The 11,785-nt window shown below is 45.2% G+C and overlaps 1 long non-coding RNA gene across 1 annotated transcript; it reads left to right on the top strand.

Moving 5' to 3' along the window:
• Positions 1 to 2,072: 2,072 nt before the first annotated feature.
• LOC149979452 (uncharacterized) lies at positions 2,073 to 10,341 on the top strand. The gene is made up of 2 exons (XR_016485425.1): positions 2,073 to 7,466; positions 7,555 to 10,341. It is a non-coding gene; the product is annotated as an uncharacterized LOC149979452 (long non-coding RNA).
• The last annotated feature ends 1,444 nt before the right edge of the window (positions 10,342 to 11,785 follow it).

Genomic DNA, 11,785 nt, shown 5'->3' with positions numbered 1-11,785 from the left:
TTTTCTGCAAAGGGACCAGGACGACTGATCCGTGTAAAGGAAAGAATGAATGGGGCCATGTATCGTGAGATTTTGAGTGAAAACCTCCTTCCATCAGCAAGGGCATTGAAGATGAAACGTGGCTGGGTCTTTCAGCATGACAATGATCCCAAACACACCGCCCGGGCAACGAAGGAGTGGCTTTGTAAGAACCATTTCAAGGTCCTGGAGTGGCCTAGCCAGTCTCCAGATCTCAACCCCATAGAAAATCTTTGGAGGGAGTTGAAAGTCCGTGTTGCCCAGCAACAGCCCCAAAACATCACTGCTCTAGAGGAGATGCATGGAGGAATGGGCCAAAATACCAGCAACAGTGTGTGAAAACCTTGTGAAGACTTACAGAAAACTTTTGACCTCTGTCATTACCAACAAAGGGTATATAACAAAGTATTGAGATAAACCTTTGTTATTGACCAAATACTTATTTTCCACCATCATTTGCAAATAAATTCATTAAAAATCCTACAATGTGATTTTTTTGATATTTTTTTTTCTCATTTTGTCTGTCATAGTTGAAGTGTACCTATGATGAAAATTACAGGCCTCTCTCATCTTTTTAATTGGGAGAACTTGCACAATTGGTGGCTGACTAAATACTTTTTTGCCCCACTGTACACAGACAATACACGCTTCCCACAATTCAAAAGTTCTATGACAACATAACAAATCCACACAAATACATGAACACTATCAAATTTATCAGCTGTAATGTCATCCAAAAGACCCATTTCAAGACAAATATATCTCTGTTATCATCTGCCTTACGGTAAGAATCATTACATATTCCTTTGTTAGTGTTGCTTAGAAACAACCCATGTGTGTGTATATGTGTGTGTGTGTGTGTGTGAGGAATGTGTAACGTACACACTGTGCTTACTGGGGCGTGGTCATCTAAGTAAGGCTCTTTCCTCACACAGTACCCAGCCTGAGACTTGTGGCGGTAGGGGAGGAGTGGATGGAGGGAGTAAGGAAAGTCGTAAAGTCTCTAATAGCCTCTCTCAGAGGCTCGTCTTACCCGGGGGTGAGGAGAGGAAGGAGCAGGCAGGGAGAGAGGCTGTGTAAACTCTGGACAGGTGCGGACCAAACCACACAGGCCCTCTCCTTCCCTCCCCGCCCCCCCAAGAGTTACCAACCACTGAGCCTCACAGAGCCATGAGGACTCATAAAGATTGTGGTCCCTAAAAAAATCTAAACGAGCACCTGTTGCTTCACAACAAAAACAGAAAGTGAAAACACATGATACTTAATTGGACAGCTTAAAAACAACAGAAAGAAGGGCCTCTTGAGTGGCGCAGTGGTCTAGCGGAGCAGTGCAGTGCTAGCTATGACACTAGAGATTCTGGGTTCAAGTCCAGGCTCTGTCACAGCTGGCTGTGACTGGGAGACTCATGGGGCGGTGCACAAGTTGTCCAGGTTAGGGGAGGGCTTGGCCGGCAGAGATGTCTTTGTCCCATTGCACAGCAAACAAACTTTTTATGACATCCTCTGTGGTGGGCCGGGCACAATGCACTCTGACATGTTCACAGTGTTTCCTCCAAACACATTGGTGCTTCTGGGTTAAGTGGGAATTGTGTCTAGAAGCAGTGCAGCTTGGTTGGGTGGTGTTTTGAAGGGCACACGGCTCTCGACCTTCGCCTCTTCCGAGTCCGTAGCAGCGATGAGACAAGACCGATTGGATACCACGAAATTGGGGAGGAAAAAGGTGTACGTTTTTAAAATAATAAATAAAGACAAAAATATGAGGCTTATTGAATTTGTGGACTTTGGTTCATAGTTTTCCACCTCGAGCATAATCTGTTACTGATGCAGTAACACAAAATGAAGAGCATAAGTCAGTGATTTCCATTGCAAAGAAAACAGGTCAACCTAAAACAGTAAAGTATGTTAAGCATGGTCCAAGACATTACACAATACCACCCCATAAAATGTTATCCTCTCAGCCCCAGGCTAAGTCTCGGTGAAATAGCATTGCCCCTTTATTACCAGCATTACAGCTAATTGCCTCCCTGCCCCCTTTCCTGTGTGTTACAGCGATGTGGGGAAGGGGTGGACCCAAGCTTTGACGTTTACAAAAAGGAATCCCCTCAATGGCTGGGGCTGGGCTGCCCGACTCACTCAACCCGTCTGGCTCCCAGACACACACGCACTCACACACCACTGTCTGTTCTGGGAGAGAGACAGAACGGAGAGAGAGAGAGAATGAGAGACACTACAACCTTGAAGTTCAACTCAGTCTCTGGGAGAGAGAGAGAGTAAGAGAGTGAGAGAGAGACAAACAGTCTCCTCTCAGGTATGTAACACTTCTATCTTCTATCACATAGGATGTTCTTTTTTTCACCATTGTCCCAGATAATGGTCTTATTGGATTATTGACGACTTTAGCTTTGTTTTGTTTTTTAAGTGAGGATATAGGCCTAGGTGTATGTTCCAAACAGGGGAGGGAACCACTTCACTTTTCACCAGCTGTTTGTACAACAACCTGTGGATCAGGCTTTTTACTTTCTCTAGTGAACAGTGGATATCTTTATCTGGATCTGCTACTCAAGTGTCGTTTGGATATGCGACATATCGCCCTGATCTAAGAGTAATCTCTGCCGCCAATGTGAACATCCACCCAAAGGTCATGCTGTAAATAGTTTCATTGTCTGTGACAGTCTGTCTAGTCTGTCCGTATGTCTGTCCGTCTATCTATCTGTCCGTCCGTATATCTGTTAGTCTGTCCGTCTGTCTGTCCGTCTATCTATCTGTCCGTCCGTACATCTGTTAGTCTGTCTCTCGCTCTCTCTTGTTGTAAGCCTGTCTGCCTATCTGTCCGTCTGTCTGTCTTCGTCTGTCAACCAGGCCGGAGTTAGTTGGGGGCTGAGAGACAGAGCACAGCGGATGTCATAAAAAGTTTGTTGGAAAAGCAGGCGAGAGAAGGACGTGGAGCAGAGAGAGAGAGGGAGAGAGAGGGGGAGAGAGAGGAGAGCTCTGAACATTCCTGTCATTGTTCAGAAGTCCTGTAAGTCTGCTACAGCGGCCCAGAGAGGAGAGAACCTCCATGAAAGGGAATTATACAGATCACGGTTCTAGTCAAGGGTTTAACCAGCCAGGATGTCTGTCTCTGTCTCTCATTGCTTGGGTCTCTACTGGCGCTAACTGGGCCTCCAGTCCTAGACCTCCAGGCAGGGGGAGTGGTGGGGGGGTGATCATTTATCCTCTCACACTGTGCTCATTAAGACTGCAAGTGTCACCAGACATTGGGGAGAGGGGTGGAGGAGCGGAGAGGTGGGAAGGTGGAAGGGCGGATGGTGACAAAGAGGAGAAAAATAGATGGAAGGGAGAGAGAGGAGAGGGAGGTGGAAGAGGGCAAGGAGAAGGAGAAGAGGTGCCGGACAGGAAGGTGGAAGAGGGCGAAGAGAAGGAGGAGAAGTAGAAGATGAGGGTCTGGAGCTAGGCCTGGTGTTTGGGGTGTCTACTTTGGGGCATCTGCGTGTGCGCAAGCGTGCGTGTGTGTGTGTGTGTGTGTAAGGCGGCGTGGGCGTCCGTGGCGAAGTACGGTGGTGGTGGGGTTTGGCAGGGGATAAGGCCCAGGGTAGGGTTACAGCCGCTGGGCTGAAGGGAGAGAAGGATTGGCCGGGCTGAGCTGGGCTGGGTTCTGGGCTGGTACGGCCATCAAGCTTTTTGTCTGGAAATACTTTTTATTTTCATGCTAGTGTACCATTTGTGACGTGTTCCCTTGGTTGTTGGCTCGACTTCCAGGGAACTTTGAATTGGCTTTGATTCTGTTACCGCTGTTAAACATAACAATGACATTGACATCTTTCTGTGAATGTCATTGAATGTCACGGAATCAGCAGTAACTATGACCTCACACGCATGCAAACACACACACACACTTACTAGGAGGAAATGGAGGCAAGCACACACAAAGGAACGGGTGTGGTAGTGTATCAAGGTGTGTAGGTCTACAGAACTAGGTTAAAGCGAGTGTGCCACACAGTGATTCTGCTGTGTCACACACACTACTTCAGCTCTCTTGATTGAAGGACTGATTGAAAGGCTTAAGAGGATTCATGGTAAATTACGGTAGGCCTCATCCAGTTTGTGACGATGTCATCTTAGCAACACCCCTGATCCCTGCTTATTTACAGTATTGAGCATCATGTAGATCATGGCAATACAGTAGTTTTCCATAGTAACACATAGAAATATAACTAAACTAGACATTATGTTCCAGTCTATATTCATCTGTCTATGTACAGCAGTGGAGGCTGTTGAGGGGAGGACGGAGCATTCACTCCATTCCAGACATTATTATGAGCCGTCCGTCCTCCCCTCAGCAGCCTCCACCGATGTACAGTATGCTGTAGTCTGTAAAAACAGTATTACACTTAATGGTACGGTTGGTCCAGTTGGTTCTGTATTAGGCTATGGGAGCCAGTCCACACCACCAAGTTGAGTATGATGTCAGGCTGCTACAGTATCGCTTTGGATTCTGTTCTCCTTTTATGAGTCGCTAAGGTCAGAGTGCTGCTAACACCTCACTGTGTTTGCTCTAAAGGACATTGTGAAAAAATGCTGTTTGTATATTGATTATATGCATACTGTGTGTGCATTGTACTCTGAAGTGTACTCAGCAGCGACTGTGTGTGTGTGTGTGTGTGTGTGTGTGTGTGATAGGCTGATTGGATAGGCACATAGGGAGAAGATATGTTTAGAGACAACACACATTGAGATCCAGCTGTCTTCACAGAGTGTTTTCCACTTAGCGTTATGCCCTTGTGTAAATGGCTGTGTAAATGCTACTGCTCAACTCACACACACTACCCAAATATCTGAGAACAGAGAGATTGGTGGCAGGAGGAGTCCACGTCTACACATAGAGAAACACAGACACACACACACACACACACACACACACACACCCTATACTCTCTTTTCCATAGAACACACACACACAGCTTGTCATTGCTAAGATACATCTGCTTCTGAACATCACTCAGTCAGTGATGACATTTTCCTCCAATTCTCCGCTTCGCTCGGGATTCACAAATTACCAAATTATGATTAGTTGAGAATTAGCCAAAAACTCGTTGACTCAGAAGGAATGAGAGGGGGAAAGCAGTGAGAGATAATAGCCGTCTATCCCTTGAATAAGTGTTTGAGGTGAGGCGGCAGGGCGGCGTGCGTCACCAGCCATGCTGTCATTAAGAGGGGAAGAGGGAAGGAATGAGCTCATAGGTACTAACGGCTGGGGGTTAGAATGGGGAAAAGAAGGCCATAATGGGGGGGGGGAGAGAGAGAGAGAGAGAGAGATAGAGATGAAAGTACATATGGGTACACAGTGTAACTGACTGATATGCTGCCAGAGAAGAGGTTCAGTTATGGTCTTTCTTATAAGGGCGCTGACTTTGAATGACCTTCTGTCTCCAGGAGACTAAAGCTTTAGTAAATGTTATGAACATGAAACTGTCTTGACGGCAAAGTTATTCATATGTAACTCATACAGTTAGAAGCATAGATGCAATAAAAGACATCAGATACAACTCAATGATAAAAGGCTAGACATACTGTAGCCTAAACTGTGAAGAAATGTTTGTATTTCTCTAAATCAACTTGCAGCATCCCTGTGTCCACTGAAATGTGAACCAACAACAGGGCTCTCAATGATGCAAAAACGATAACTCAGCAGTTAATTGAATCTGTCCCCAAATTGAAGTCAGTCACACTCCATACTGTAAGCAGGGAGAGCCAGAGCTAGAGAGAGAAGAATGACAGACAGAAACTTCTAGTTGCTCGGTTTCCCAGCAGCCACCCGATCACGTCTAGTCCTGCGCTGTTAATCAAGCTTTGATTGGTTAATTGACCCACAGAGAGCAGCAGTGGTGGGACAGAACGTTGGTTTGGCAGAGCAACCCAGGTTTTGGTCAGAAAGAGAGAAGCTTGTTAGCATTAGCATGTACTCATAGGGCTGTTATGCACCAGTACAGAGAGAGCGAGAGACGTTTGTTAGCATTAGAAGCGCTCATAGGGCTAGTCTGTCCCATCAAGAGATATTATTAGCATGTGCTGGGCTGGTCTGTCTGTAGGCTACCCAGAGATAAGAGAGATACGTTTGTTAAAGTTAGCATTAGCATGCCAACCTGCAGGCTACACAGAGATGTTTGTCAGCATTAGCTAACAATGAGCACTCATAGGGCTGCTTTACACACAGTTCACAGCGTGACCCGGTATGGAGTATAGAATCTTTATCTCTGTGGAATCTTATCTCCGAGGGACCATTTAGTCCGGGTAGTTCAAATACATACAAGTTACATTTAGACATAAATAGTAACTGTATAACAACATTTTGAACACAATCAAGTGAGCTGTGTACACATTTTGTAATGAGTGTTTATTTCACTGTTTATAATCTTTGTGTTTGTGTTAAAACCGCCGGTCTGTTAGACATCAATGACACACTACATTAGCTAATTATAGTCTGACACTACTCTTCATTCACAGATCCAGCTTGGTAAAAGTATATTAGGAACTTTACAGCTTTTAGTGCTACAGCTAGCATTAGCATCTGCCTATACAGACGACAAGTTAGCATTAGCGATGCTAACACGGGTGTACTTTGGCTGGCACAGCAGGCCTTGTGTACAGACACCAGACTAACTTATTTAGGGCCTGGAATTCCCCCCAAAAGGTGCTCTAATACTGACTCATATGGTGTGATCCAGAATCACTAGACTAGAATAAAACAGCTCTCTAAAATTGATATCCGTCCATTAGGTAATGGTTAAATATAGCACTTTGTTAATACTGGATGTACCAAACTCAGTCTTGACGTGTCATTCACTGTGGCAGAGGAAGAACCCAGCTCCTGTGAGGTTTTGTTGGGACAGAGTTATGACAAAACCCCAGCTCCTGTGAGGTTTTGTTGGGGCAGAGTTAGGAGTAAAGTCCCAGATTCTGTGAGGTTTGGTTGTGACAGAGTTATGATAAAACCCCAGCGCCTGGGAGGTTTGGTTGAGGCAGAGTTAGGACAAAACCCCAGCTCCTGTGAGGTTTGGTTGAGGCAGAGTTATGACAAAACCCCAGCTCCTGTGAGGTTTGGTTGAGGCAGAGTTAGGACAAAACCCCAGCGCCTGGGAGGTTTGGTTGAGGCAGAGTTAGGACAAAACCCCAGCTCCTGTGAGGTTTGGTTGAGGCAGAGCTATGACAAAACCCCAGCTCCTGGGAGGTTTGGTTGACGCAGAGTTAGGACAAAACCCCAGCTCCTGTGAGGTTTGGTTGAGGCAGAGTTAGGACAAAACCCCAGCGCCTGGGAGGTTTGGTTGAGGCAGAGTTAGGACAAAACCCCAGCTCCTGTGAGGTTTGGTTGAGGCAGAGTTAGGACAAAACCCCAGCTCCTGGGAGGTTTGGTTGGGACAGAGTTAGGACAAAACCCCAGCTCCTGTGAGGTTTGGTTGAGGCAGAGTTAAGAACAAAACCCCAGCTCCTGTGAGGTTTGGTTGGGACAGAGTTAGGAGTAGTCCTGTCCATGGTGAGGTATGGTTAGGGCAGAGTTAGGAGTAGTCCTGTCCATGGTGAGGTATGGTTAGGGCAGAGTTAGGAGTAGTCCTGTCCATTGTGAGGTATGGTTAGGGCAGAGTTAGGAGTAGTCCTGTCCATGGTGAGGTATGGTTAGGGCAGAGTTAGGTGCAGATCCACTATGAGGTATGGTTGGGGCCGAGTTAGGAGTTAAGAGCAGCGTACACTGAGTCAGTTTCCCCAGTCAGGGGCACAGAGAGGGGCACAGAGGGTACTGTATAACATCTTAATGGGAGTGACAGAGAGAGGGGCACAGAGGGTACTGTATAACATCTTAATGGGAGTGACAGAGAGAGGGGCACAGAGGGTACTGTATAACATCTTAATGGGAGTGACAGAGAGAGGGGCACAGAGGGTACTGTATAACATCTTAATGGGAGTGACAGAGAGAGGGGCACAGAGGGTACTGTATAACATCTTAATGGGAGTGACAGAGAGAGGGGCACAGAGGGTACTGTATAACATCTTAATGGGAGTGCCACTTGGCTATACATCCTTCTGACTGAATTCTCTACACTATCCTTGAAAAGCTATTTTTAAGAGGCCACAGGAAGCTGAGTCTTCAAGAAGCCACAACACACTGCTGAAAAAGGATATCAACAATGACCTGTGAATGACGAAGATATGACAGTGCTGAAGAAACACACACACACACACACACACACACACACACACACACACACACACACACACACACTGAGCTGGCTGGAGTTGTAGACAGTGTGAAAGGAGGGACCAGAGGAAGATCCAGAACAACACCCTCATGGACTTAAACAGAAACTATCTGTGGGTTTTCATCTGGTGTCTTTTAGGATAGCACATCTTAGTGTGCCATGGACCTACACTTTTACCACAAGTTACCATGGACACAGACACACACCTCCACCACAAACGCCTCAAGTCTAGTCAACCATGCTGCCGGCCAGGGGAATTCCTGGTAGAGTGATTTTTAAGACTAAAGACTGAATCACATTGCCAGGGATTTCCAATGGCCGGCATGAAGTATGCAACCTGGATCTATTGGGAATAAAGGTGTGTGAACAAACATTTATATATATACACACACACACCTGGTTGCGCGGCGGCAGGACTTAGCACACATGTGAACACTGTACGTTTACCTCCATGTTCACAGTGGTTAAGTTCTGCCGCCCTGGGGCCACAGCCTGTATGTCTGAACCCAGGAGAGGAGAGGGGGCACTGGGGAGGATCACTGGGACCCTTACCCCAGCCTGGATCTCTGAGAATGGACTTTAGTATTGCCAAAGTTCAACCAGTTAGTGTTTACGCCATTGTAACAGCACACATTGATGGACCTATTTGAAGCATGACATTAGGTAACACTTCATTTGGTATGTAGATGTTCAATAACTGTCAACAACATTTCAGCTAACTATCCATCACCCGTAACCATCTACAGATCATCTGTTTGGGACTCTGTAAATAAAGTGGGGCCTGACATTATCATGGCTGTTTATATGTCTGTCTGTGATTCTGATGGTCGCTCCTTTCTCTCTATCAACTGGCTGTGTGACCAGGTGGGAAGTCTTTCATCCTCTCCAGGTGCATTAATGCTTCTCGGACTGTATTCATGCATGAATAAAATAAGACTTCATAGTCATCCATCACAGTTTCTATTCTCTGTGTGTGTGTGTGTGTGTGTGTGTGTGTGTGTGTGTGTGTGTGTGTGTGTGTGTGTGTGTGTGTGTGTGTGTGTGTGTGTGTGTGTGTGTGTGTGTGTGTGTGTGTGTGTGTGTGTGTGTGTGTGTGTGTGTGTGTGTGTGTGTGTGTGTGTGTGTGTGTGTGTGTGTGTGTGTGTGTGTGTGTGTGTGTGTGTGTGTGTGTGTGTGTGTGTGTGTGTGTGAGAGAGAGAGAGACCCCAGTGCTTGTAATAGAAGTGTTGGTCTTACTTGTGGTTTTAGCAGGGAGTGTTTGTGTACCCACTGTTTCCTGTCATCCAAACAATACAAATTGAATGCTTTGATCTCTCCGTGTATAACTAAAACTGTGTTTGGTTACTAGTCTCCATTTGTACAGTTTAGGACATGTAGTGTATTCAAAGAACTGTGAAGGTCTCTCTCTCTCTCCTCATTAAGAGTAGTAGGTCAGCTATCTCACTGCTGTCTCTTCCTGCTGGGGTAGCTACTGTATGTGTTAGCATATTAACTACTCTGTGTGTGTGTGTGTACATCCGTGCCTGCATGAATGTGTATTATGTGTGTGTGTGTGGTCTCTCTCTGCCCCCTCACTGGGCCTGTCTCCCGTGCCTGCTGTGCTGATAATCAGTGTGTGAGGTTAGCTGGCTCAGTTCAGCAGGAACAGGGGCCTGGCCCATCCACAGTGGCTGGAGGCCAGAGAGAGACATACTAGAACAGGTGAACCATCCCGACCTGAGACCAGTGTTTCACTCCACTAAACCATCGGCAAGAGAATACAGTGGTGTATTCATTAGTGCAAAACATTTTGCAACAAAAATGACAATTTCTTATAGAACAAATTCAAGGTTAGTCCCTCTCAATTTGTCCAGTGTACTTGTTTGGTTCCTAGTGAATACACCCCTGTCTTCCTCCATCATATCATCTCCATCAACAAAAACATAGCCATGGTTCTTGTATTGAAGTACAGGACAGGTGAACAGAAAACAGATTGAATTGTTGCATATGTTTTAATGTTATATTACATCAAATATATAAATGTGTGTGTTTGGTATGAAAGTATGCAAATAAAAGAATACTCTAAAATGCATGATGTTTTTCTTTGTGTTATTTCTCAAGTTGGTTATTTCCAATGAATACCACGGTAACAAAACCTATTCTACAGGTTTATAACAAGATGTACTATCTCTATTTATCTCTCTCAATCTCTATGTTCCTCTTCCTGTCTTTCTTTATCTCTATGTTCCTCTTCCTGTCTTTCTTTATCTCTGTGTCCCTCCTCTTTATCTTCCCCAATGTCCTCCTCTTGTTTTATGATGGTATTGTCCTTGTACTGTAAACTCTCTCAGCCCTCACAGCAGATGTGATGTGGATTGAGTAACAACGGCAAAATGGAAAACTTCACATGATGTGCTTTCAGTTACATGTGCAAGTTGTGAAACTTCCTAACTTAGAAAAAATGTTTTTTTTATTGTCACATATACCAGCTAGGTGCAGTGAAATATGTTGTTTTACAGGGTCGACCATAGTAGTACGGCACCTCTGGAGCCATTTAGGTTTCAGTGCACATTGACAGATTTCTCCCCTTGTCGATTTCTGTAAAGGAACCAGCGACGTTTCGGTTACTGGCCCAATGCTCTAACCACTAGGCTACCTGCCCCCTGAATAGCCTAGTACATGTCATAATGTACTAACTACATTGCTGAGCTATATTTCTCCATTGGGACTTAATCTGTAAATATCTCAATATATTTGTGATATTAATCAATATTGTAATGATGAATAAAGGTTGCTAGAACAAAGTAACTCATAAATATTAAACAAAACACCACACACTAAAGACGATGCCTGCAGGCCACACCCTTCTAGCGCAAATCATTTGCAATGATGAAATGACTGAAGCTTAGCTATCTGAACACATCATATAACACTTGTGGTGAACTAGAACATGGTGAACCATGTTGTGAACCAAAAGGCAACGTGTCTCAACTGAATATCACACCACAATATTACATCACAATCATTTTTCTGACTTGAGGCTAACGTTTGTAAAAACGCTGTCTCTTTTACGTATATGGAGGTAGTGTTGCCAGATTTCATGACACTTTACAGATGAATCTGAGCCAAAATCCCACCAAGTCCATTAAAGGGAGCCCAGTTGCAGGTGAGGAAAACTGCCCAATCTGGCACCACCATATGGGGTAACAAAAGACAGATGAGAGGGTGACAGAGTCCCATGTCTTCTTAAAGGGAGGTATGTAGAGAACTTGATGGCTGTCTATTTTTTTAATTGAACCTTTTAACTAGACAAGTCAGTTAAGAACAAATTCTAATTTACAATGACGGCCTACGCCAGCCAAACCCGGATGACGCTGGGCCAATTGTGTGCCGCCCTATGGGACTCCCAATCACGGCAGGTTGTGATACCCTGATTCGAATCCAATCTGTATCTGTAGTGACTAGCTAACTGTGGGAGGTTATCCACAGCAGGTGAGACAGGGTCAACCAAACGATCTATATCAATGGGGTCATAT

This window comes from Oncorhynchus mykiss, chromosome 12, assembly GCF_057628025.1.
Source record: "Oncorhynchus mykiss isolate SJ-2025 chromosome 12, ASM5762802v1, whole genome shotgun sequence".
Lineage (NCBI taxonomy): Eukaryota > Metazoa > Chordata > Actinopteri > Salmoniformes > Salmonidae > Oncorhynchus > Oncorhynchus mykiss.
Note: the sequence above shows the minus strand (reverse complement) of the source record. Positions and strands in the feature narration are given on the sequence as shown.